General features: G+C 46.3%; 1 long non-coding RNA gene across 2 annotated transcripts in view; it reads left to right on the top strand.

The window, feature by feature from the left end:
• Positions 1-27917, top strand: part of LOC112549794 — a 101350-nt gene that overhangs the window by 52007 nt on the left and 21426 nt on the right. The window contains exons 1-2 of one of the 2 annotated variants that reach the window (XR_003093313.1): positions 18319-18376; positions 25130-25177. This is a non-coding gene — a long non-coding RNA (uncharacterized LOC112549794). Of the gene's footprint in view, positions 1-18318; positions 18377-25129; positions 25178-27917 lie in introns of those variants that run through there. The other variant, XR_003093312.1, reaches the window with a different exon arrangement.

Raw genomic sequence — 27917 nt, 5'->3', positions numbered from 1 at the left:
CTTTCCCTGATTCTCCTCCTGCTACTGCCTTACTTGTAGAAACCCTTCTTGTTACCCTTCATATGCCTTGCTAGCTGCAACTCCAATTGAGCTTTGGCCTGCCTGACTTCATCCCTGCATGCCCGAGCAATGCTCTTATACTCCTCCCTATTTATTTGTCCATGTTTCCACTTCTTATAAGCTTCCTTTTTGTGATTTGGGTTACTGAAGAGTTTCCTGCTAAGCCAAGCTGGTCTTCTGCCATACTTGCTAGTCTTCTTGCGCATTGGGATGGTTTGTCTCTGCACTCTCAGTAAAGCTTTTTTAAAGTATAGCCAGCAGTCCTGGACTCTTCTCTCCCTCAGACTGGCTTCCCAGGGGATCCTGCCCATGAATTCCCTAAGCGAGTCGAAGTCTGCTTTTCTGACTTCTGATCCTGGGAGAACTTTAAGGTGCAGCACCCGGTTTTGTGCTTTCACCCGCACCTCAAGTCCATCTGTCAGCTAAGGATATCTAGAATACTGTAAGTGCTAGCTCTTCCCCCTTCTTACTCTTCCCTCTCCCTTCAGCCAAGATTCAGGAAAGGCTGGTCTGCTAGGCCAGCCCTGTGCCCCGTGAGGGCTTCCCCATCCTGCAGGGTCTTCACTGGGGAATTCTCAGGTTCTTTCTGTGCCCCAGGAGCAGAGCTGGTGCCCGCAGCCATGTCTTTAGGAGCTGCCACCTCTCTAGCGCTCTCCCTGCCCAAGACCATGCCATAAATTGTAGCTGAGGTCTCTAGTTATTTGTAATTAGATCAATGGGGGAAGGTTTTGTGCTAAGTCAGGCACGTGGGTAAAGCCTTTCTTAAGGCCTTTGGCTTCCTTTTGTCTTAGCAGCATGCTTTTTTCTTTGGGCCACCCTGGCCTGCAGTCCTTCAACTGGAACATGGGTGATGTGGGACGATGAGGATAGCTAAGGATCCAAGATGCCTATGGAGACCTTTTGAAGAGGGAGAGAAACGTTGACAGCCCTGGCTCAGAGCTCTCAGCCCTGTAGTTCCCTGAGCATGCCTGGCCCCAATTTGCTGTAATTTGACTCTCACTCTTTTACTGGAGCAAGGCACTTCATGTAAGCAAACTCTCTGGTCCACATTTTTCAGGGTGAGGATGCAGACACCCTACAGCTGCTGTGTGCGGCTGTAGAGCTGCCATCAAGCCACAGGTCACGTGATAGAGGAGTGCAGAGTCCCCCACAATCTTTCATTCCTTGCGTAGAACAGCAGTGTCGAAGTGGGGAGGCCTGGTCTTTCAATCTTTTCTGTTCCATTTTATGGTAGCAAATCTCATCTTCCCTTTGCTTTTCACTCCGGCACTTGGTTCTGATGCTCTCCTAATTTTTCCCTCTCCTGGCAAAAATGGTTGCACAATAATTTAAAATTTTACAGCACTGTAATGAGATTATTTCCCTTGACACACAAACAAACATATTGCTAGGAAATGACCATTTCAGATTACTGGAACAGTCGCACAACACTCTTGATTTCAGGAGAATACCAGCCAGATTCTGTTTTCCATTACACGTGTGCAATACCACTGATCTTGCTGGGGTCAGGCTTGTGAAACAGTGCAGAGCATGTGTGAGCAGTGGCAGATCCCACTGTGCACACTGCTCCCAGGATGCTGTGTGAATGAAATGCAGCAGTGCCATTAGAGGAAGACCCCACAATGTTAGTAGGTTGTATGTGTAGACTTCTGTTGTAGATCAGTGGTCCCGGTCCTACAGAGCACTGTGTCATCCAGTCAGTAGGTGCTGCTTTACCCACAGGCTCAGGCCCATGCAGATTTTGTTGGGGAACTAAAAGGATTTTTACCTTGCCAGGAAGCTTGTTTGGAAATCTGTTTTCTTCCCTTTGACATTACCACTGCCACATGCACACTAGAGAGAAGAGCTCCTTTTTTCAGTCATTTAAGTTAACAGAGCATTGCTTCATCATGCCCAGGTCAGATTTGGCCCAGAGGAAAACTACATTTGCCATCCCACGTTGGAACAATGATCCAGCCAGCTCCCAGCAGTTGCCGAGGCCTGATGTCCCAAATGATCATGGACCTTAGTTTACCCACGCAATTGCTCGTTGTTGTACGTAGGGGAAACAGCATGCCGCAGTGAATACCGCATGCCGTAGGGCATGACAGAGACCTGTGCTCAGGCATTGGCCATTAGTAGGTTTCAAAAAACATTGCAAAAACGAGCTCAAGGGAAATGAGCCTACCATCATGTATTTGTCGACAAATATCAAGAGCTACCGAGCACAGCGCAGGAGCACTGTGCTGGCTGGATCTGACGCCTTTCTTGATAGTCTCAGCAGAAAGATGTAGTTTGCTTGCATGGGAAGCCTGCACACTTGTCACCACTGCCACTGATTGCTTTGACAAGGCCGTGGCATATTGATGGAAGATGTGAGGGAAGCTTGCATTGCTAATGCCCATTCTCTATCTGCTGCACCGATACCCGTTGCCAATGCCCCTGTCATATCTTTTCTGCATCTGCTATACTGATTTCCTACTGCGTGTGCTCACTCTAGGGATTTCCATCTTTTGGGGCTGCTTAATATACTACCTGTTTTCAGTTAGAGTTAAAAAAGGGGCAGCCCCACCCAGTGTGAGTGATGTTGCTCACACCATCTCATTTTACATGAACTGTACATTAAAACAATGTCATTAGGCTGCCGTTAGAGGGAATCCTATATAATGATAGCAGTTATTCCAACAATGTTAATGATTTGTAGAAAGATGAATTAAGTGAAGAGAAAGAACTGCACAAGTCTATTACTACTCTGTGCCTAACTCTATTAAAAAGAGCTGAGCTGTTCATCCATTTATGAGCCAATGACAGGGAGACATATATCTCCAAGAAAAAGGTCATCCTGCTCCAAAATGGTCATGACCAAAGCAGGATCCCTTTTCGACAAAGATCCTATGTTTGGTAATTTTTCTATGCCAAAGGCTGTCCATCAGACTTCGTTTTAGCCTGTGGAGTGGAGGATAACCCGGGGCTGTCTTGGACTTTTGTGGTAACTATGCTAGCTCAGGTTGCAAGGAAAACTGACTGGGGCTTGAACACTCATTACCACTTCATATTGTCTGACACAAGTATAAACGTGACCCATTGGCACCTGAACTCTGTGCATACTAGAGCAGGGAGGGAGAGGAATTGCTTGAAATCCAGACTGTTATGAAGAGGCAGGATATCTATAAGGATGGGCTGTATTCCTGCAGATGTGCCCACTCCCAGTGTAACCTTTTGGTTTTGTTCTACGTGCCCACCTCAGGGTCCTTCCAGGGAGCCCCCCCTGGAGGCATGCCTTCGTTAGGGTGTGGTGACAGAGACATGCCAGCTGTCTTGGGAGTTTAAGCCTCACTCTAGATTGGGGGTGAAGGTTCCCTCCAGTTGATCCAGCTGTAAACGTATACCTGGTACCTGTTTTTTTTGGACAGGGAGGTCCAAGGTGTCCAAACATATGCTACCTGGTGTGCCATTGCTTACACAAACTAGTGTCCTGTAATCATGCTATCCAATGGGCTACCTATGCTTGGGTGGATCTTTTTTATGACCCCATTGTATGATCTAAGTTTAAGATCATGTTTCCTTTAAATGGCTAAAATGAGTTTAGTGCTATAGTACTGTGATCTGCAGAAGAGAAGCAGCCTGGTCAGTAGCTGTGAAATCATCTTCTTCCAGCAGCTACCCTGACCTCTAAAGAGCTCTCTGTGAGGGTGATGGGAGTTCAACCTCTCTGAGCTCAGCTGGTTGGTTAATACCTGTAGGGATGTGGACATGTGCACAGCAGGTGCTGGTGCCCAGTAGGAGCTGGACTAAGAATATATCTCCATTGTAATCGGTGGTGTTCTTGTAACTTGAATATGATTGAGCTAGGGGTACAAATAGCAGAGTAATCGTGGCAGTATGTACCTGGGGTCCCAGGTAGGTTTGTAGAACCTGCTCTGAACCCCAGATACTATAGTGATGTTGTAGCGATGGTGTTACTGGTACCCAAGCCTGGCTAGAACAAAGCTACCCTAGTTATTTCAAAGCATACCGCAGTCATGCCTCCGTTTACAGCATAGATGTACCTTAGCACCACTCTGTTTTCACATAATTAACTGAACTGAACTGACTCTCGGTTACTAAGGAGTAATATGAGGCCAAAGCTGAGCTGGCGGCATAAGACTAAGAGGTGCAGTATCCCATTCCCTCTGTGATTGTGATTGCTGGGACTATTTTGGAGCATAAAGTTGTTTGCCAAGAAATTCCGACCGCAGCCCAAAGGTAAGTTTAACTGATTGTTGGAGAGGATCGGGGAGAGGTATATATTACACCCTGCATCATGCTGTGACTAACCCCCTTACTTCCACGGTATGACAACCTGATCAGAAGCAGTCTTCATATGTAGTTATTGTTGTCTCTCACCTTGCCGATTAAATCATGGTGAGCTGCTTTCATTTTTAGGGGTCATACCGGCCTGGCTCACACCGTGTCATAGCCTTTCCACCTAAACTACCTGCTGACATGATACAAGGGAACAGAATGGAGTCAGAGAAGCTATTGCTCTTGATGCATTCTGTTCGTGCTACAGCCCAGCCTAAAGGACCCACTTGAGACCGGGCTCTCTGTTGTGTTATGTACCGTAGAAACACAAGAACAAGAACCCCTGGCTCACCAATTTTACACTAAATGAAGAAGATCAAGGGCGTGAGGTGGGAAATGGTGGTGTTTCTGTTTCACAAGTGGGGAACTGAGCTGCGGAGAAAACAAGCAATTGCCCTGTCGCTCAGGAAGCCTGTGGCAGAGCTGGGAACCGAACCCTGATCTAGGTTATATTTTAACCATAAGACCTTCCATGTTCTCATTGTTATAAAAGAACATGATATGCCAGAAAATTCACAGGCACCATTTTAATGTCACAGATTGTCCCGCCAAGGTGCACAGTGCTGAGGTATAATTTGCTGCATCTCTGATAATGCCTCTCACTCACAGTGATGGACAATGCAGGCTAAATAACCTCAGGAAATTGAGTGGCTTTTATGGCACATCATCCAGTCCTCCCTAACTGACCTGATCCACGTGGCTGCGGCTGCTTCACACGAGACAGGAAAGTTGCTTGTGAAGCTTTTTTCAAGGAACAGTGCTTCCAAGCCCGACCCAGCATGTAGGTTACAGGGGGTCATCGCCCACCACTGAAATGAGCAATGGATGACCAGGTTTGCGTGAAATGAGAGGCAGCTCAAAACTTCTCCCATCCCTCGATCTGAGTCTTAAGCCAGACCAACAGTCATATCTTGAATGAAGCAAGTCCTTGCCCTTTCTGCAGACGTGGCAAAAGTTCCATACATGTTTGAGTGTGCTGTGACTAGACATCTTGTAGCATTTGGGTAGCACTGTAGGGTTGGTTCATCTTGATGGATGAAAAGGGCAGCAGCATAGGAATGGGTGGGCAAGAGGGGGATGAGCCTTGGGTGCTGCCTAAGGGGGAAGAGGGGGAGAGGTGCTGGACTGGAACTAGAGGGTGCCTCACTCTGCTGTTCCCTGTCCTTCCCTCCCCACCACACCCAGCACATTCCCTGCAGCCACTCGGGCTCCAGCTTCAGCAGTGGGGAGGGCCGAGGAGTGGTGGTGGTGCATGGCTGATTTGTTGCTGCTGGGGGAGGTAACCTCCTTTTGGTACCTAAAAACTAGTTTGTGTTTTGGACTCTCTACCTGCATATCAGTAGCAAAAAAAAAAATTAAAAAAGGGTAGGGGTTGACATATCCCTCAGCAGCAGAGAGCTTCCAGCCTCTGCAGCACATGCCACTGCCACCCGGGGTGCGGTACTGGCCAGTTATGCCTCTGGATTAGGGTGTGCTTGTCACGTCCGTTCTCTTCAGTTCACTCCATAGAATTGAAACGTCCGGTTAAAATCCAGCTGCGCAGATGGAAGGATCATCAGCTGGGCATCATGACTGCACCTTGGTTTGCTCCTCTTAGGTTATGCTTTGACTAAAGAAAGCAGCAAGGTCCTGTCTTACAGCTGTATGAGCCAAGGCCCTGAGGCCTTCTATACCAGTGCTGTCCGACTCTGACCTGTGGGTCGTATGTGGCCTGCAAAGGGTAATTCTTGGCTTCTCTAGGCTCCCACCCAGTTGCCATTCCCCGCTTTGCTGCAGCAGTAGGTGGGGGCTTCAGGATCCTCTTTCCTCCTCCAATCTCCATGCCTTGCCCTTGCCCCAGGGGTAGGGTGGTGTGGCCCATGGTGCTAGAGGAGCCCGTGGCCCAGGCATCTACACAGCAGTGCAATGCCAGGTGGGGAGACCACAGCTGAGGAGCTGAGTGTGGGAGCTGGGTCACCAGCAAAGTGCATCGGGAGGGCCGGCAAAGTACATTGCCCCAATGGCTCATGTTGGTGCTTAAAAGCTGGACTGCTGTTTTACACAATCGCCAGTGAGGAAAACGTAAAAGTGGAAAACGAAGGGAAATCCGAGGAGCTTAATGCAGAAAACAAGGATTGGTAGCAATATATCAAAAGATCGGGCCACTATTTTCTTACAGATGAGATTTATATAAATAAGGGCAAATAGAAATCAGTTTTTCTCAGTGTCCACAGCAGTAAAACCCTGTTGCTCTGCAGGAGTTGGTTACTGAGGTTGCAGCAAAGACGTAACTGTGTAGAAGATGAGCAAAAGATGTAACAGGGTATTTCACATCACAGGTGAGCATTACTTTAGGGTGCTTCGTATTTTACGGTAGGATGAGAAAGAAAGATGAAGCTATAGCACTGTACGTGACAAAAGACTATTGACTATTGCTGCTTTGGAAATGTGCCAGAAGGCATGTCATGAGCTAGATGGGCCTGTGGTATTGATAAGGAGAACATTAAAAAATGATTGCTGGCAGAGAGGAAATAAGCCTGGCCCAGAGCAGGTGAATTAGCAACACCAATGCAAAACTCCCAAGACAGCTGGCATGTCCCTGCCACCCTAACAAAGGCATGCCTCCAGAGAGGGCTCCCTGGATACAGGAGGGAAGAGCTCAAAAGTTTTGCATTTAGGATCAAGAATGATCAAACTGACTCAATAAATTACCTGTGATGATATCAGTTAACTGGAGCTCAGGTTTCTGTGGATGCTTCTGCACATTTTGCATCAGCATGTGAATTTAGAAAGGCCTAAAGTCTCAGGATTGGACAGGTAATGCGGTGGTGGTAAATCAAGCGGCTTCTTTATCTGTAGGAGGTGCAACCACAAACTGTCAGGGAAAAAGGTAGCAGGCAGAGAGTTGTTTCCTTTGATGGAGAGCAGAGGCGGTGCCAGCCTTTTCCTGGTGTGGGGACTGACCCCAAAATTTGCCTTCGCCCCCTGTAGCCACCCCTTCCAACCACTGCCAGCTCACCCTGTAGAGCTCAGCGTGCCCTACTCCTGCCTGCTCTGAGCCCGGCCCCAGACCAGCCCCACACCGGGAAGAGGCTGGTGCTGTCTCTACCGGGAGCACCATATCTTTATGGGCTCAACTGCGTGGGGTGGCTATGGAGGGGGGGCTAAGGTGAATTTTGGGTGGTTATAGCCCCTCCAAGACCCCCTGTAGCACCGTCCCTGATGGAGGGGAAGACAGAGAAAGAAGTACGGACTATGCATTGTCTAAAGGGAATGAAAATTGGATGTGGCAAAGTAAATGTGGAGTAGAACAAGGAGTCAATACCAACAGAAGCAGGCAGTGAGGTCTCAGCTGCCATGATCAATGTACATATATAGCAACAAAAGCAAAACAGGACTTAGCTCATGAGGGAATGCAGCAATGAATGACCCATGTGCCTGCATTAGAAAACCCACCCAGGTGCCAGGCTCAGTGTGTCTGTCTCTAAAACAGAGAAAAAATGACCAGTCCTAGTGATCAGGAAGAAAAGGCAGAATCTATTCAGCAGAGATTGGCTGAAAAAAGCTGACGCTGAGCTGGGTTGAAATTTTCAAGTTAGCCTCCAGTGAAAGAGCAGCACTCCTGAAGTCATGGACATGCATGCAGGCATTTTTAAAGGAGGACTAGAAACCTCAGAAGTGCAACAGCCAAGATTTAAATCCAGGTTGGGGTCATCTGAAAGCAAGATCAGTTCTTTAGAGAAAAGACAGAAACAGGCTGGAGAAGGAGGTGTTCAGTTCAGCGGCATAGTTTTCTGAATGGGCCACACCAGCAGTGCCTGTATTTAAAAACCATGCAAGATCGCCTGCAGGTGCAGGAATTATGAAGCTATAGTGAATCAAATCTCCACCACCTCCACGGATGGAGGACATGCTGGAGCGGTAGGGAGGGAGCCAAAATTTAATAAGCTAGACATGTTGCCGACATACCAACAGATTAAGCTGGCGGAGGGCTGAAGAACTTTTCCCACTATGAATATTCACAAGAGTGATTACCAGTACAATAGATTGCTGAATGGAACATCATCAGCACCTGGCATTTTCCTGAGAGCCCTGGAAAAAATGTTGAAAGGTATCCCGTGCGTTGTAGGGAGAATTAATGATAACTTCATTATAGTCAAAAGTGATGCTGAACATGTGTTGGCACTAGAGAAGGTACTTCAGTGATCGGAGGAAGTGGGACTTTGTGTAAAACAAAGTAAATACTGCTTTATGAGATCAGAAATGGTGTGCCGGGCTACAAGATAGATGGAGGAGATTCACCCTGTGACAAATAAGTTCCTGGACATTAAATGGGCCCTAGGCCTCTGCTACACGCATTCCTAAGGCTATCAAATTATTATCATAGGTTTCTTCTGAATGTTTCAGAACGCTTGATCCCTTGATAGCAGGGGAAGGGATGAGTGATGACTTTCATTGAGTCTGAGAAGCTGCTCAGATCATCAAAACTCCTTGTTCATTTTGACCTGCAAAAAGAATTAATCCTATTGCATGATTGTAGTTTGTCTTATGGGGTTGGGGCAGGTTTGTTGAATAATGTGAGGGGCGTTAGAGAACCGATGGCTAGATATGTCTCCAGGTCACTGGGATGGCTGAACAGAACTACTCCCAACAAGAGAGAGTAGGTTTTACTATTACTTTTGGCAGTACCTGCTGTGCAACAACTTGTGGTTGTGTGCTACTTATGAGCAGACACCAACAGAGACTTTCCAGATAAGAAAAAGGACCGGACAAGCCTCAGTCCTGTTCTGTGTGCAGCAGTGTTTAAGGCCTAGCCAAAACATTGTAAGGGGAAAGTTTTCCACCTTTAAAGCCAGGATTAAAGAAGCATGGATGTATCTTGTGAGGTACAGGAGTTGTGATTCCACCAAGAAGTTAGTTGCTTAAAGCACACGTGGGTATTCCCTGCCTGAAATCTTTGTCTCAGAGCTATCTCTGATAATCAGCTATAGAGAACCTGGAAGAAGTAGTAAGGGAATGTCATCCATATACACCACACCCCTGCTTGGCCACTGTCATCTTGAGCATGGCCAGGGTTACCTGGTTCTGCATATGTCCATTTTTTGCGTGCTTGCATTTAGGAAAATATTTTAGGCATGTAATAATAATAAATAAGTCAACAGTTTAAATAGGATTCTATCTGATGTCCTCATCAACCTTCACTGATACTTGTGAAATACTTGGGTAGACTGTTGCCACATCTGGATTCCCAGTAGGACTTGCATGGACAACGAACCCGAGGTCACAGGCCGGGAATCTGGAAGACTCAGTCTGTGTGGGCAAGATGGGATGAATTATACTCAAACTTCTTGATGTCATCCAGTTTGAGATGGCCAAGTAGAGAGAGCAGGTAGAACTCAGCATGGTGGGATGAAGGAAATGGTTCTTGGGAGCTCGGATACAAAACTGTCTGGGTTTCTTTTGAAATACTGAAGCAGTTCTCATACCACAAAGTACACAAGCCTGGCTCAGCTTTGAACAGGAATGAAGATAAAAATCATTTGGACCTAATCCACCCCACTATAGAGGAGGAAGTGTTAAAGCAGCAAACTTTAAAAAAATACTCTTGTGACTATCATGCAAAAGAGAGACTGTTGGGCCCAGGGGGCTTGTTTAGGGCAAGAGTTTCGGTCCTTGCCCAGCAATGTGGATCCCAGGCATTATCCGAATGCAAGCTGTGCTTTCAGAGTTCTTTTAAAAGATGGTCAAGACACAAAATAAAATCAGGATCATGTCTGCTTGTAGCGTGTTGTGCCAGCATTAGCCTATGCCCTTGAATGATGACAACCAGCCAGAGCTGAGGCGGAAGAGGGACTTTTGTGGATATCCTAAACTGGGGACACCTTAAAATTCCTGTGCCAAGAGACTGGGAGAACTGGCTGTTTGCCACTGCAGGCAACGAGAAAGAGAGAATCCTTGATTACCGAACCAGCCTGGGTATTAACAGGGTAGGGATGTAGTAAAGAGGTCACAATAGGGTTAATAGGATTATCCACAGTGTTGTGTACTGGTGCTATAATCCACCCCCTACTAACCACTTGTTCTGTAAGTGTGAGTTGTTCCCCTCCTATTCCCCCACCCCCCACCCCTCTCTTTAGGGTTTTTCTGGAATTGAGAAGTTTCTTTACAAAGGGAGTGAATTCCTCAAAGGCACTGGTGCCTCAACACCACGAGGCACTTGAACCTTCCCAAATACGCTGGTTTGTATGGAAGTTTTAATTTCCCTTTTATTTCCCATTTCCTTGCCTCTTGATGAATGTGTGAGGCTAGTCCAGCAACTGTGCTATTTTTAAACCATGCTATTTTCTGTAATAACGGGTTAATGTAATTAATCAAGAACCCTAGAAAGGGCAGCAGTAGCTTAGTCACTTTAATTACAATGGGTAATTACAGTGGTTTCTGTTAAAAATGGAGTCTTTGCCCTCACTTAATACTTTCTCAACATCCAGAATAGGAAATAATGGTCATGTCTGTCTGCAGATGATAGTGTGCACTGGATATCATAATCCCCGCCCCCTCCCCCCAAAAAACAACAACCCCAAACAAACAAAAACATGCCCCACTGGTTTTTGCTTAAATTCCCAATGCAGTTGGGAACCATGGTTGCATGTTAAATTTCACTTTCTGTCCTAAACTAGAGTGCACTGCTGTGTTAAAAATCAGTGGTTACCTCTTAGTGATAGAAAGAAGTGCAGGTAAATGATTTAGAGGTGATGTAAATGTAAAACTGTGGATAACGTACATTAGTAAAAAAAAAAGTTAGGACACTGTGGCAAGGTAGGAGAGTCTAAATGTCTGCACAGGGAAGATAACTGCTGATTTACACTGCCTTAGCAACTCCAACATATATATCTAAGGCAGGGGAGGGCAAAATGTGGCCCGCAGGCTGGATGTGGCCCGCCAGGCCATTCTATCCGGCCTGCGGGGCCCCTAAAAATTTAGAAAATTAATAGTTATCTGCCCCTGGCTGCCTGTCATGCAGCCCTCGATGGCTTGCCAAAACTCAGTAAGCAGCCCTCCACCCAAAATAATTGCCCGCCCCTGATCTAAGGACGTGTCTGTTGCCTGTGTGCCGTGCCCTTCACCACTGCCAGGAAGCATGCCCTGCCTACTTTCTCCATATCAGTGTGTTGGCACTGGATTCACAACCCAGCCTGGATACCCTGCTCCAGGCAAGCACAGCCTTCAGACCGACCACAACTCCTCCAGTTGATAATAGGTGAATTTTATTGATACACAGTGATAGGAAATAAGAGCAGTGCAGATAAAGCAAACAAGATGATTACAACATATATTACCCAAATTCCCCAGTGCCCAGAATATACACAAGGCGAGCGGTGCATCCGGCCGGTACGTAAATGCCACCTTACGGTTCTTTGCTTGAATGTCCGACGTCAGCAGCCTTGGAGGTCGAGGGCCAATGCCAACTTGCTGTGTTAAAAACTCCTCCTTTTATATTCTTTCTCCTCCAATAACTCCTTATTTCTGGGTATCGCGGATTGAGTTCCTTGGGACCATAATGCTGTCCATGTTTTGTTTTGTCAGCCAAAATCCTATCTTCATAAACCTATCACATGCACAGACCTTAATTTATCATTTCATTTGAAACCAGAAATCCCAAGGGTTTTTGCAAGTGGGCACTGTAGCCCTGGAGCCCGGCCTCTCTCTATTAAGAAAATAAATTTTGGATGTTTTTAATTTCCCAGAATGTGTATGCCTTGTTGGCCTCAGACACCCTGTCTGCCTTGAAGGCTGTGAAACTGTGCGACAAACAGGCTTTTAGAAAGCAGTTAACCCTTGCCATTCCCCTAAACCATTGTTCTAATACAATAGCTATTTTACCTACAAGCCAATTCCTAAAAGCAAATCTCTGAATATCATTTTGTAGCCATCAGTGTGCACTGTATCCTGGAAATCACCTCGTTGAACGAGCTTTAGTTAAAGCACCCCCGCTGCCATATTTCAGCGCAGGGACGCTGATACACGTGATGCTGGAGTCTGCTGGAGCACAGTAATTACCATGCTCCAGCAGACTCGATTAATCGAGTATGCGCCGACACGTTGTAATTACAATGCATTGGAGCAGCCTCTCTGCATGTGTATAGGCGCTCTGAGAACTATGTTACGGTGCTTGCTGGGGGCCGCTCTTAGCTGACATCACTGCCATGTTTCTAGGATTTGGTGGGACTGGGCATATGGAATATGCTCCTCAGCAGCAGTCCTGGATGCAGAGGATAGGCAGCGATGGCAAGCCTTTAAGGGCCTCTTGGAAGATAGAGGGAAAGCAAGAAAGCACCTGCAAGAAAAAGCCCCAGGAAAAGCAAATATTAGAAGTGAGATGTTTGATGACTAAATATGCCAATCTACGTGATGCATCTCCACAGTGATGCACACCCAGAAATGGGTTAATGTTGTACCCGTGTGCGTGTGCACATGTGTGTACATGTGTTAGAAGCGGGGTGGGAATGCCACCTGCATACCAGCAGTTGAGAGAGAGGGAGGGAGAGAGAGGTTTATCTGAGCAGCTGCTTTAGGAGGGTGTTTTTGGCTGTAATTTTGGGAAGGGGGAGGGAAATGAGTTTTGATGGCAGATGGTGCAAAACAGGAAGATACTCATTGTTTGTTTACACACATGACGAGGTGTCGCTCCATTATTGCCCAGCACTGTGACAAAACCAGTGTGGGAGATTTATGTGACTTATTGTAAATATAACACCACAGTGCTCTACAGCAGCTAAGTTAGTACCAACCGACTAAAAAGTTCCTGCCTTTAGGAAGCTTATATTTCAGTGTCAGTATAGTAGAAAGTCACACCAGGGTTCATCATGATGCACTGGCCCACATATCAGGAGTACTGTGAGGCCGTAGAGCAGTGATTCCCAGCCAGGGAGCCGGGGTGCTGTCGGATGCTCTGAAGGGTGCTGTGAGGTGTAAGGAGACAAGCAAATAAACTAAACTGATAAGCGGAGGCTTAGGCTCATCCCCGACTGGATGATCCCCATCCCCACTTCCAGCCCCCTCTGCAAGGAAGTAAACTATACATCTCTAAATTGGCTTTTGAAATTGGGTGCCACTCAATTCACAAGAGTTATGGCAGGGTGCTTTGAGTCCAGTGTGGGCTCCTTTGAGTCCAGCAAGGTTGAGAGGCACTGCTGTATGGAGTGTCTTTGACTAATTTTTCGACTCTGAATGTTCATTTTCACTCTGCCCTTCCTAAGTGATGCACTGAAGTCTGCTTGCTGCGGTGCTGATACAGAACTGCCACTCACCACCTCGCTGATACACCCACACAACTTTCCCCTTCGAGTGCTTGTCCATATGCACATTCAGCTGTGGGTGTGCATGTGCCTCAGACACTCGAGCTCAGAGACTCTTTTGCTGCAGCAGTCCCCATATGGTATGCATGCACCCTGCCCCTCCTCATGTTTCATACTAAAGGCATATAAGGTGGTGTGTGCTTCCTTCTCTTCGGTTCCTCTCCGTTGCCTTGGCTCAAGCTAGATCTTCTGCATTCTGATCCAGCCCATGTTCTTGGCCTGCAGACTATATCTGAATATGGCTGTTCTGTACTTTTTTTTCTTGGTTTTGGACACTGTTCAGTTGGTTCCTCTCTCCTATCCCACCTTTTTTGTCACTCTTCTAGTGGGAGCTGAAGCTCCCCAGGCCTGCACAATGTGACTTGTCTAGCTGAGCATGGCTCCATTTCTTCTCTCACTTTGACCAGGTCTCCTAGATTCATGGTAGGCCTGAATGGGACACATCTGGAAGTGTCTGTATTGTATAAGGGGCACAGGGGTCACCACCATAGTATTCGACATCAGCTAGGAGACATCATAATATCCCGGACAGTAAGGGGGTCAGGCTCTGAAACTCGTGCATCCATTGCTGGCTGAAGCTATTGGTGGTATCTTGGCCAGGCCCTTGAAATACCCAAGAAAACAGCATTGGCAGAGATTTCTCTCTCCCCTGCAGAAGGGAGGTCAAAGATTCTCTTCTGCAGGATTTTTTCCTAATCCAATTTTTACCCTAATCCAAGATGACCCTGAATTTAAGACAACTCTCCAAACATTAGATTCTATACATGGAAAATTATAAGAAATTTATACGTTTTCCGTGCGTAGAATCTATTTAATGGGTGGGTTGTCTTAAATTCAGGGTTAGACATTTAGTCTCAGCTACACTGTTAGGCTGAGACCTAACAACTATGAGACAACAAAAGGGGGGCCAGGCCTATCTTGGCTTCGGCCAGAACTATAACTAGTGCCTAGTCACACCGCTTGGTTGGGGAATAAGCTGCAAAAGGGACAAAGGCAGGCCCAGGACTATTTTTCTGGGCCTGGACTGGGCAGCAAAAAACTGGCCAGGTCTACACACCACTGAGGCCTGGATAAATAACAAGAAGTGCCAGGGCTTCACCCTGGCTCAAATCTGCCAGCTGAACATATGGCTGGGGTTCAGCCCCACATAGGTGGGCTGAAATGCAACAGCTATAAAACAGCAAAAAGGGCCCAGACTTATGGCTACAGCTGGACATGTAGTCTCAGCTATACCACCATGCTGGGATGCTACAATCCCCAACACAGGGGCCAGTGACTGCCACGGCCCTGTTTTCCTGGTCAGTCTGCACTAGGGATACACTCATGGCATCATCCCACTCAAGACCTGTGTGGCCAAAACTGCCAGCAAGGCACACAGCTGGGATTCAGCGACACATCTGTGCTGAACCCAAAAGAAGTTGCGACAGCAACTAAAACATGCCAGGCTCTCATCCCTGGCCCAGCGCATGCCAGCAAAACTGCCAGGCTCCAACCTTGGCTAGTTTGCTGCAGGGATTGATACCCCCACCACGGCATCAACCCACTCAACACTCAGGAAAACAAAAGGAGAAAGACGAGGGAGAGAACAGAGGTCTCAAGCCCTGAGACAGACTGTCTCTCTCTGTACCTGAGGCTTTCCCTTCACATTAGCTTCAGTCTGCTTCATCAGTGAAAATGTGGGGGGAGAAACCCCCTCCCCCCCATGGGAAGCAGGCTTTTCTGGCTCCCAATTCAGTTTCCAGGCTTCAGCAGTCCCAGGAGGAAAAAGAGACCTAGCCCAGGCAGCCTGACCCTTAAATAACATTCCTAACTAACATCTATGAATTCCTGACAACACTACAGGGTCCCAATCAAGCAGCAGCATCATTGAACACTGCTGATGCAGATCACTTAATTTAAAGGTGGTCAGCGCTCTCGGTGAAGTGGCCGGAGTCACCAAACTGGTTCCCCAGGTCCCCAGTGTCTTAAGACACTGATCCAGACACAACAAGGGGGGTGGGAGGAGGTCCTCTCCAGTCCTAGAGGAGGCACGATATACACAGAAAACATCATGCTTTACAGCCAAACCGGATGCACAGCAACATAAAACCAGAACACACTGCCACACACAACCCCAAGTGTGTGTGGGTGTTACATATACAAATCCAGCATCTAACCTCTTAGTATAATGGCCATCAACCCTGACACAACACAGACCCCCACCCCCTAACCTGCCACAGGTAAAGGAGGGGGACTATGGCAGCCAGTATCCTGCTTAAATCAAAGATTGTTCATATATACTCAAGATATTCCAGGTAGAGGGTCATGTCCCCCTGCTATAGAGGAAGACAAAAGTCTCCACAGTCCATGCTAATCTGACCATGGGGTAAAATTCCTTCCTGACCCCAAATGTGGTGATTGGTCTGACCCTGAGTGGAGGGGCAAGACCCTTTAGCAAGGGCTTTAAGTCCCAGCAGGAGCATTGGCACACCCCAGTCCCAATCCCCAGCCTTGGCTGCAGCCAACATCCAATGCCTCTGAGGAAGGCTTAAAAATCACCTTGACACATAGCAGAAAATGGGGGAAGTGGAAATCACTCCCAGCCCCGTAAGGCAAGCAGGAAAGCCCAGAAGCCTAGGACATATCCCTAGTACAGGGGTGGGCAAAATGCGGCCTGCGGGCCAGATGCGGCCCCCAGGCCATTCTATCCGGCCCGCGGGGCCCCTAAAAAATTTAGAAAATTAATAATTATCTGCCTCTGGCTGCCTGTCATGTGACTCCTGATGGCTTGCCAAAACTAAGTAAGTGGCCTTCCACCCGAAATAATTGCCCGCCCCTGCCCTAGTAGCTAGCTGTGCTTGTGTCATGCCCGACCAGTGGCCGTCCAACCTCTTCTTGAACACCTCCAGTGATAGCAAGCCCACCGCTTCCCTAGGCAGTCTTTCCTCTGCCCTACTGTGCACAGCGTATGGATATAAATGAATGAATGGTTGGCTGCAGTGTGTCAGAATACAGGTTATCTCCAGCCTATATGCTTACTTGCCACTGGGAAAAATGAGTGTACTTCCACTAGCTGGTTTTCAGGGCTGGTCTTCTGGATATTGTACTTTAATGAACAATCAGAAGGCAACTAGCTGGAAAATAACTGGACCTTTAACAGCTTCAGTGCTTAATTTACCATGGACTTTTTCTTATATTCTCTCTCTCCTTGCTGATATTATGTCAGCATGGCTGCCTCTCTGACACCAGTTTTATTCAAATATTGCCGTTTCATCTCTCCTGTGCTCCTCACTCTGCTTCGTTGGACTGTTTTGCTGTGGCTGCCTTGCCTGTCAGCACAGTCTAGCATTGTCTCTGCAATCACAGCCCATTAAGAAAGTCTTTACACGCTGGACAGTTCAGCCTGTATGCTCATGACGCATTCTAAAAAAAAAAAAAGAAAGAAAGAAAGAAAAGCAGCTTTTAATTGGATTCCAGATTAGTTACAATGAGGTGGAGCCCATCCTGGCTGTGTACGTAGGGCTGGGGGAGATGGCTGTATGCGTGGTATCATTTAAATCCGTGATTTATGTGTTCTTCACACTTTAATTGCATCGAGGAATCTCTCACTCTGGCAGCGTCTAATCTCTCGACATTTCACATGCCCGGCCTGTGCAGTGTCAGAAGATGAATAGCCCATTCATGTGGGGAGTGCTTTCACATCCAGATATGCTGACTTACAATGCTGATAAACTGTGGCAAGAGATGAAGGATAGCATCCAGGATTAGGTAACTTGTGCTTACCCCAACCCCATCGGTGCGAATGTCATAAAATAAAGCAAGATTTAAGCTTATTTCCCAGAGATGGGCTTCTGGGGCAAGGCTCTTTTGCTTGCAGCTTCCAATGCACTCCTCTCTCCATCTGCACGGTAGAAGCTGCAGAGCATCCCTCTACCTTAAGTGGTTCCCGAGTGGTGCTCTGGGGTGGACGGGAACCTTCTCTGGTGGACCACGCCATTGGGGAAGCCCAAACGCCCTCTTAAAATGAGCTATGTGCATATCAGTACTGCTGGGCACTGAACCCATCACCTCAAAGGCAAGTTCTGTCTTGATGGTTATATGGCTGTTGCAGGTTCTTTTCTTCTCCCACATCCACAAATTCACAGAAGTTTAGGGCTGGAAAGGACCTCGTGAGATCATCCAGTTCAGTCCCCCCGCTCTGGGCAGGAAAGACTGCTTGGGTCAAAGAACCCCAGTGAGGTGTGCATCCAGACCCCTTTTGAAGCTTTCCAGGGTAGGTGTTTGCACCACCCCTGCTTGGAGTCTATTCCAGAGTCTGATCACATGAACCATGAAAAAGTTGTTCCTTATATCCAATCTGAAACCTTCTTCTAGGAGTTTATGACGGTTGCTCCTGATTTTCCCCTGGGGCACTTTGGTGAATAGTTGTTTGCCTAGCCCCTGATGCTCTCCCCTGATATATTTGTAAGCTACCACCAAATCCCCTGCAAAGTCTTCTCTTTTCTAGGCTGAGCAGTCCCATATCTGTCAGCCTTTTCTCATATGGCTTGCTCTTCCAGGATAGTATATTTTGCTGTTTGTTGATATGATCAGAGGGCTGAGAAAGCTGTTCTTTGTTTCAGGCTCCAGCGGGTTGCCAGCTGAAACAAAGCTATTGGAGTGAACCTACAAGACACAGAGTAAGAGAATATTTCAGCCTCTTGTGGGGGAAGAAGAGGTGGGATTATACCAGGGGTGGGCAAAATGCGGCCCGCGGGCCAGATTCAGCCCACCAGGCCATTCTGTCCAGCCGGTGGGACCCCTAAAAAATGTAGAAAATTAATATCTATCTGCCCCTGGCTGCCCGGCATGCGGCCCGCGATGGCTTGCCAAAACTCAGAAAGCGGCCCTCTACCCCAAATAATTGCCTGCCCCTGGATTATTCCCTTCTGAGAAACAGCCCAAATAATTGCCCGCCCCTGGATTATACTCATCTGAGAAACAGTCTTTGCAAGACTAAGTGACTGGCCCAAGGTCACCCAGGCAGGCTGTGGTGGAGCTAGGAGTTGAAGTCAGGTCTCCTTAGATGCAACTTGGGGCCTTACTCACAACAACATGCTTCCTGCCAGTGATTTCACAGCATTTCACATGTGAAAATGCAACCTAGCACTAGAACAGGTCAGACTTCATCATCATCATCATCATCATCATTGGGTGTTGGCTGCAGCCGAGGTTGGGGATTTGACTGGGGTGTACCAGTGCTCCTGCTGGGACTACAACCCAGAGGTACCTGGCTAGAGGGTCTTGCCCCTCCTTTTGTTTGGGATCAGCCTGAGTGCCACATTTGGGGTCAGGAAGAAATAGGTCAGATTGGTATGGACTGTGAGGGGGTTTGCCTTGCTTTGTGGGGGTGGGGAGGAGGAAAATTTGGGGAACCTGTAAGGCATTTGTAGAAAGGGAAAGAAAGCTCTTTCCTGCCAACTTCAAGCATGAAGGAGCAGAGGGAGTGTGATCTTGTAGCGAAGATATGGTAAAGGAGTAAGGAGAGGAGGGTTTTATTCTAGGTAAGTTCCCTGAGGGTAGATTAAGCGATCTCAGTCATGTGGTGAATTTTAAGTGTATGAATAGTTTCTGGTGGGTTTCTGGTTTAAACAAGCTTCTATCTATGCCAAATCTTATTGCAGACCAAGAAGCAGCATGCGTGCATTGTAATGTGAGCTGCTGCTGTTTCCAAAAGTGTCTCCAATCTAACTCCCTATTTTCAGTTACTTTGCAAAAAAACGTACCACTTTGGCTGAAATGTCCTGGTCTCGTTCTCTCTGTCTCAAGATGAACGATCTTGGAATTTGACCAAAAATGGTTCAGATTATTGTTCCCTTTCTGAGAAACAGGTAGAGTAGAAACAAAAATCTTCTTTTCCATAAGGCAGATTACTGTAGCATCTGAACAGACTTGTAAATAAGCATCTTCTGAGTGAGGATCTGATCCAGAAATAGATGTAATAATTAGATTGTGTGTTTAACATTGTAATTGATTCTCTCTTTGCTTCAGTTTCCATTAATTTGACAAATTACTGAAAAATTGAGGTCAAGATTTTCAGAAGAGCTCGGCAGTTTTGCGCATGCCTGAAAAATCTAGCTTTCATTTTAACTATATAAATGGGAATGAAACTTTTCTAAAAAATCTGGCCCAAAGATTTGAATATTTGGCTTTGAGTTCTTTTGAAAACCTGGTCCTTAGTGTGTCTTAAGACAGAGGAAAGCCTGGATAGATTACTGGTGGAGCAAGAAGCCAAGGGAAACAATTTGTCTTGTAATGGCAGAGTTCAGAGGTAGGTGATACTCTTCTAAATAAGTACAGTACCTAGGTCTGGATGATCTCTGCTTCCGACTAGATGAGAATATAAAGACATAGGTAATGAGATTCATTACAGCAGCTTTCTAATCTCTTTTGCTACAAAATACATTACACTTGAAATTTAACTGTGTATGCTGCACACCAGGTGGCCAGGCTGCTTTTACTGGGAGAAAATAAAGAAGCTGAAATGCACTGCTGTATAGTGCTCTTAGTGCCTAATAATGTCCTAGAGAAAGAAGTATGCTTTTGCTCTCTGTCACTGCTGACTGCAGAATGGAGTGCACGTTATACGAAGTCACATATGCTGTAGAATAACACTGCTGCGGGAGCCCTTAGCTCACCGGCATTTGACATTTCCTTGTGATTAGGAAAGAAATTACACACCAGCAAAGAGCTTTTTTCCCATTTCTGGAGAGACTGCATTAACACCCTTGTGGAAATTACATGAATGAGCGAATATGTAGTTTGTGGGCTGACATGCTTGAGAAAGAGGAGCTCTTAAGAGATGGTTACAAGAAAGGTGCCCTCTGCTTATCTGATGTAATGATCGCTGGGTTCAGTAAATGCAAGCATACAATGAAAATGAAGAACGAACTAACAACAATGAACTTTATTGTGGAGCAGTAGGCAATCTCTGCAGTCCTTTGGTCTCTCTAGCTACTTTACTCAGGGACCATCTCCTAATTACTAGGTTCCTCAGTCTCCTTAGTTAGGGAGCATCTTTAAATGATAACTTCTATCACTATATCATCCCTATTAAGAATAAGTACTAAAATCAATTAATATGAAAAACAGTTAACAACCGTCCTACAGAGGAGAGGCTACTAGCTCTGTTCTCTTTTTTTTCTGCAGCTCTTTTAGCAAGTCTCTATGTGTCTTTCAGGAGGTTTCACTTTTTATCCCCTATAAAATGTCAGATGATGTCCCCTATAAAAGTCAGCTTAGTGACACCCAGAATGCACATTGCTCTATTCAACTTCAGATTTGCAGCTCTAGAAGCTTACAACACTTCCCAAAGCCTGCAGTCTTGTTCTTTTTGGTGGACTCCAGATGACATTATCATCCACAGAGGCATCCACATCAGGAATATACACATAAATCATGTTATGTTATTATGATATACTTCAGGAGCAGAGGTGATACCAAAAGATAGATTCAGAAATCTGTACCTTCCTAAAGGAGTATTAAATATACATAATTCAAAGCTTTCCACGGAGAGCTTCAGCTGCCAAAATCCTGAGAAGGCAACCAATTTACTGAAAAATCAGGCATTTGTGAATTGGGTCGTAATTTCGTCTCCAGTTGGCAATTTAAAATATTCTTGTTTGATAGCCTTGTTGCGGTGCCTTGGATCCAGGTGTATATGTAACTGGCTGTTATTTTTCTCTGCAATAACCAAGGCGCTTACTGATTCTGTAGATTCCTGGGTTTTCTGTATCATTGTAATCTTTCCATTCTTGCTAACTCAACCTTGAGTCTATCGCAAAAGGCAAAAGGCACTTTTCTTCATGTCTGAATAATGGGAAGCGCTTGCTTATTTATCTGAATTATATGCTCACCTGGCCAGCCACCTAGCCCTCAAAATAAATCCTTATACTTTGACATGAGTGCCTCATATTCCAGAGCTGTATCTTCTTGTACTGCAGGCACAGGCTTAATTAGATTCAGTTTCTCACAGACCCAAAACTGGTGTTGCCTCCCTAGGTACCACGAGGAAGGGGAGTTAGTATACTCTGTTTTTATATTGGGTGCTAGCAGGGCATCTCCCAGTTACTGAAATATTTGTTCCTGAAAAGCCTATGAGCTTGATGGTTGTTGGATTCACTTTTGACCTCAACTTGAAATTTCTATATTAATCTGAGCTCCAGTGTCCAACTTAAATGAAATAATTGTTCCTTGCACATCCACTGGTAACATCCAGTCCCTCTCACTGATTTGCTTGATTCTACCATGTCTATATAAAATTCTTCTGGTATGCTCACAACTGTACATACTGGCTGCTTGTGGTCATTAAAAATAAATAATAAAACTGCTTTACTGGAAGAAGCAGTGCATTACTTCAACCCAGCTCTGCAACATCTGTAAAGTTCAGATGCTTCAGTGGGGCTTTTTGGCACTTTTAGCTAAAGCTGATTCAATCAGCTATTAGATAAAAGTGGCAAAAAAGCCCCACTAAAGAGCCCGATCTTTACAGATGCTGGGTTGAAGTAATGCACAGTCCCTTTTGGGCATGTGAGGAGCATGACACATGCTCACTTGCAGATGCACACTTTACAGTTTTAAATGCAGCACCATTTTGGGGGTTTTTTAATGTCTGCAAGCACCACTTGAGGGTTGTTTGTTTGGGATCTCTAGCACATTGCAAAATGGTTGCTCTTGCTACAGATATGTGTATATTGACATACCAGCTACCCAAGTCTGTTCTTGAATACAGAGAGAACAGTGTCTTGGCCCGCCATGATTTGAAGGCCTCACTGGAGGAGAGGGACCAAACTTCCAATAAATCTATATGAATTACATCTACTTGTGCTACAGCCTTTGGGGCCTGTTTCTACTTCCATTGAAAGCAATGGGAAGTTTGGATTTGATTTAAATGGTGTAACGCATGAGGCACTGTATCAACAAGGTCTCCTGCCTGGCATACCACCTGGGTCCTATCTCATTATTACCACCCTTTGTCCTGCCACACCTTGATGTTACAGTTCATAGGGAGACTGCTTCTAGGAGGCAGGAATGGGTCTTGGGGTAGGCCCTTGTCAGGGATGTAGCCTCCTTTGACTTTAGCCCACATTAATCTAAGCTGGGTTCCTTCTGCCCAGGACCCACCACACCAGAACCCCAGGCTTATGGACCCCAATTTGCCCCTTGGGCTGTGGACCTCTTGGGCTCCTGGTTACACCCCTCATAGGCTTTGGCCTTGCTCCCTCTCAGTCTTTGCTGGCAGGTATTCAGTCCTCTGGGATGCTGCAGTCCTCCCTTGGAAATGCTTGGGTTTCTGCTCTGTATAGCCCACTGGGCTACAGGCCCTGAGGTGCTCTGTGCTGGGTGCCCCTGCAGCACCCAGTGGCCTCCAGTCCTCCCTTTACCGCCACACCTGGTTCTCAGTTCAAACACACATCAAAAGCATGAGCATCCACTCCCAAAACATAAAGCTCACAAAACACAAGCTCCCCTGTTGGGGTTAATCTCACTCCATGGTAGCACTAATGCAAAAGGTTTGAGGCATTTATCTCGTGTTGCTCATGGTCCAGGGTTTCCTCCACCCTTCCATGGCTCAAAGTCCTTTCTCCCCAGGTCGTCTGGACTGGCTTCTCCCTGGAGCTCTGCCTCCTGTGGCCCCTATATTCAGATTGCCCCTTCTGGGCCAAGCCCTGGGTTTATGAGCCTCTCCATGGATCACTTGACCCTCTACTTCTGCTCCAGGTCTGCTAATCACTGCCTATACCTGAGGTGGATGGCCATTTCATTTAAGGCCATTAATTCTGTTCATGGCCCTGGGCTCCCTGTCCCTCTCAGTAATGGGGTGGGGGCCCTGTTACAAATAGGAACAGGACTGAGCTCTGCAATCATATCTGAGCACAAAAAGGGGACAAATCCAATGGAATTACAAATGCTAGCTTGAATTTCCACTCCTCTGGATTTAAGCTGGCTCTCCCACAATATCACTTTATCAGTGTCTTTTTTCTCCCTTTTCCTTTTGGTACTGAATACAATTTCTGGATGGGTTTGGTTAGGAAATTGTCTTCAGACAATCGGTGAAGTGCAGTGCAAACATCTAGTGCTGTCCACAGCTGTTGGTTGTGGATCAGATTCTCTCACTGCCATGGGCTGGGATCCAGTTGCAGGACAGATGCTGTATGGTTTTGTTTATTGGCCTGGCTGCACAAAGAGCTGCGCTCCACGTTGACAGAGAGCAGGTGGCTTGCAGAAGGAGGGGAAAACATGTTTTCAGCTTTGAGTGTTTACAGATTCTTATAATATACTGATTGCAGCTGGATGTGTAAATAGGAGCTACCCACGTGCCCTGTTACCCTACATTATTTAGCCACAAACACAGGCACACAAAGACTTCTGCTGGCTCTATGGACTGTTTCATTTGTTATGCTATGTACCATACCCTCCTCCCCCCTCTCCCTCCCTCCCCTGTAATTAGAATTTGTATATGGACAATTTGTAAATTTGTTATAATTTTCCAGGTATCAAATCTAACTATTGGAAGTTTTCCTTGAATTTGTCCCCTCTCATGGGAAAATAAATCTGGGGGTAGCTCCCTTGCCTTCTGTCCCCCAACTTCTTCCCCCTGCAGCCCCTTCCTCCTCACTTACTGGCAGCTCCTGTTCCCCCTGTGCACATAGAAGTGGGGGGCAAATTTGAAAACACTGACTTTGACATAAACATACCTGTAGTAATTTGTATATAGGGAAAATACTACAGGTCCCCATAGACTTAGTTCATCCAGAATTGATGTATTTTATCTGTTTTTGAAACTTGCAAGTTTTAGTGCAGGTACTCCATAAACACACTTTTAAGCAGCACTTTTGTATCTTCTTATATATAATACAAACTATTTGATACATTGGTAGCTTCATTACTTATTTCTGCCTCACTGGGTCACTGATGTACTGGCCATGAGCTCTGCGTGCCCCCGGAGGCTGGGGGGGTGGGCACTGTTAGGTCTGACAGGTGGTGGTGGCACTGTCAGAGGCAGGAGCGTGGCGGTGGTAAGTGGGGAGCTCCCGCAGGCAGCCGTGGTGCTGTCGGCAGTGGGGAAGGGGTGGTGAGTGCTGACCAGCAGTCAGTGACCACCCGTAGACACCTCTGGCAGCATTGGTGGCAACCAGCGGCAATCGTGGACTGCCTGCAGATGCCAACAGTGGTGTTGACAGTGAGGGGGGGCGGGTGGCAAGCAGCAACCACCTGCAGGCACCGCCGGCAGTGTCAGAGGTGGCTTTTCATAGTGGGGTGCACTGCCACGCTCAGGGTGCGCATGTGCATCGCCTATGGTACCAGCTACTGTACTGTAGCACTGACTGCAGCTTTCTAGTGGAAAGATATGCTTTGTGACAGGGTCCATCTTTTATTCTGTGTTTGTACAGCTCCTAAAAGTGCTCCAAGACCAGAGCTCACAGGCAGCCCAGGAACATGTAAGTAATAACAAAAGAAAAGTACCATATTTTCGCGCATATATCCCGCGGGGTATAAGCAATTTTACAAAAAAAATGGATGGGTGTGGGTTATACAAGAGTGCGGGCTATCGACAGACTTTTTTTCCCTCCTGGGCCCAGGCAGGCCGGGCTGCGCTGCCACTGCCACGGGGGCCAGGGCCGGGGCTGGGGCCGGGCTGCACTGCCGCTGCCACAGCAGTTGATTCAATTAAAGATGGCTCTTCTCTTTCTCCTCCCCTTCCTGAGCTTCCCCCTGCTCTTCCTGTTCTCTGATTTGATCTCCCTCTCCATTTACTGGGCACATTCTTTCTGGGCACATTCTTTCTTTAAAAAAAGTAGAAAATAAAACAACCTGCTTAAATATGAATACCGTCTTAATCAAACTCCAGTTTGTACCTCTCTCCCCAGTAAACAAATGATTTTAAGGATTTTCTTTCATGGTGTTTTGGATGGAAAGATATGATAGGGTATGGTCTTGGTTAGTTTGACTGTTCTTTGGCTACCTGTACACAACTCTTCTTTTCTATGTAACATACCTCTACTTGGAGGGAGAAAAGCTCATTTTTAAATAGAATAGACAGAGGTAGTTAGCCATGTCAGTTTTAAATTAGGCAGAAGGCAGGGCAGGGTGGCCCATTATAGTTTAATTGTTTAGAGAGACATTGTCTATAAGATGCCACCCTGCCCTGCCTTATGTTCATTTGAATTTACAGGAACTGAGTTGGATTATAGGATCATACAAAAGTTTAGCTGGAAGAAACCTCACAAGGGGTGCATCTACACATGTCTCTTTTAAGCGAGCTTAGCCTAAAATCAACATTTTTAAGGTGCATTAAGGGTGTGTATCTATACATGCTTGCCCTTAATGTACCTTAAAAATGGTGATTTAAGGCTATGTGAGCCTAAATTTGATACTTGCTTTATGCAGGTATCAAATTTAGGCACAAATAGCAAAGTTGCATTAGAGCATCTGTAGACATGCTAATGCGCATTAATGTGATATGCCAATGGACACACACCGCGTTAATGCACGTTAGCATGTCTGCACGTGCTAATGTGACTTAGCTATTCGCACCTACATTTAATGTGCCTTAATATGCATTAGCGCATCCATACCTAAGTCACCATAATGTGCCTTAAGCAAAGGCACATTAAGTTTAGGTGCACGTAAATACACATGTAGACATGCCAAAGGTCACTTAGTCCAGCCATCTGCTTGAGGAAGGATCATCCCTGATTAACCATTCCAGCCAAGGGTCTGTCTAACCTGCTCTTGAAAACTTCCAAGGTTAGAGATTCCACAACCTCTCTGGGTATCCTGTTCCAGTGCTTCACCACCCTCGTAGTCAAAAAATTTCTCCTAATCTCCAGCCTAAATTTCCCTTGCTGTAGCTTGAGGCCATTGTTCCTAGCTCTGTGCCCTACAGACACAGAGAAAAGTAGTTATTCTTTTTAAATAAGTTGTGAGTCCTCTAGTGGCCCTCAGTGCCTTCAGAAGCCATGTGAACCCTGACAGAAGAACTTTATATGTAAGTATATATAATATAATGGAACTTTGTATTGAGCATTGCATTTAGTTAGTGTAACAGAACCACACCTGAGTCATGAAATCACCAAGCTGTGGAGATAAGGGGAGGTCCTGGATGATTGGAAAAGGGCAAACATATAGTGCTCATCTTTAAGAAGAGCAGAAGGAGGATCTGGGAAATTACAGACCAGTAAGCCTCACCTCAGTCTCTGGAAAAATCATGGAGCAGAGAATCCATTTCTAAGCACTTGGAGGAGAAGAAAGTGATCAGGAACAATCAGTATGGATTCACCAAAGGCAAGTTATGCCTGACCAACCTAATTGCCTTCTATGATGACATAACTGGCTTTGTGGATGTGGGGAAAGCAGTGGGCATGATATACCTTGACTTTAGCAAGGTTTTTGATACTGTCTCCCACAGCATTCTTGCAAGCAAGCTGAGGAAGTATGGGTTGGATGAATGGACCGTAAGGTGGATAGAAAACTGGCTGGATCATTAGGATCAATGGGTAGTAATCAATGGCTGGATGTCTAGTTGGCAGCCAGTATCAAGTGCAGTGCCCCAGGGGTTGGTCCTGGAGATGGTTTTGTTCAATATCTTCATTAACGATCTGGAAAATGGGATGGATCGCACCCTAAGGAAGTTCACAATGACACCAAGCTGGGGGGTGTAGTAGATACATTGGAGGGTAGGGCTAGGATTCAGAGTGACCTAAATCAACTGGAGGACTGGGCCAAAAGAAATCTCATGCGGTTCAACAAGGACAAGTGCAAAGTCCTGTGCTTAAGACAGAAGCATCCCATGCACCAGTACAGGCTGGGGGCTGACTGTCTGGGCAACAGTTCTGCAGAAAAGGACCTGGGGGTTACAGTGGTCAATAAGATGGATATGAGCTAGCAGCGTGCCCTTGTTGCCAAAAGGCAAACAACATACTGGGATGCATTAGCAGGAGCATTGGCAGCAAATTAAGGGAAGTTATTATTAGGGCTGTGCGAAGCTTTGGATGCTGATTCGATTTGGAGGAGTTTCGGCCCGATTCAGTGGCCAAATCTCCAAATCCAAATCGAATCTGGGGATCAGTTAAAAAGTCCAAATTGATTCAAAGCTCTCCGAATCAATGTGGAAAAGATTCAGAGAGTTTCGATGATTCAGGAAGTCCCTGCCTGCTGCAGCAGGGAGATAGAGCTGGA

This window comes from Alligator sinensis, unplaced genomic scaffold, assembly GCF_000455745.1.
Source record: "Alligator sinensis unplaced genomic scaffold, ASM45574v1 scaffold599_1, whole genome shotgun sequence".
NCBI classification, from domain to species: domain Eukaryota; kingdom Metazoa; phylum Chordata; order Crocodylia; family Alligatoridae; genus Alligator; species Alligator sinensis.
Note: the sequence above shows the minus strand (reverse complement) of the source record. Positions and strands in the feature narration are given on the sequence as shown.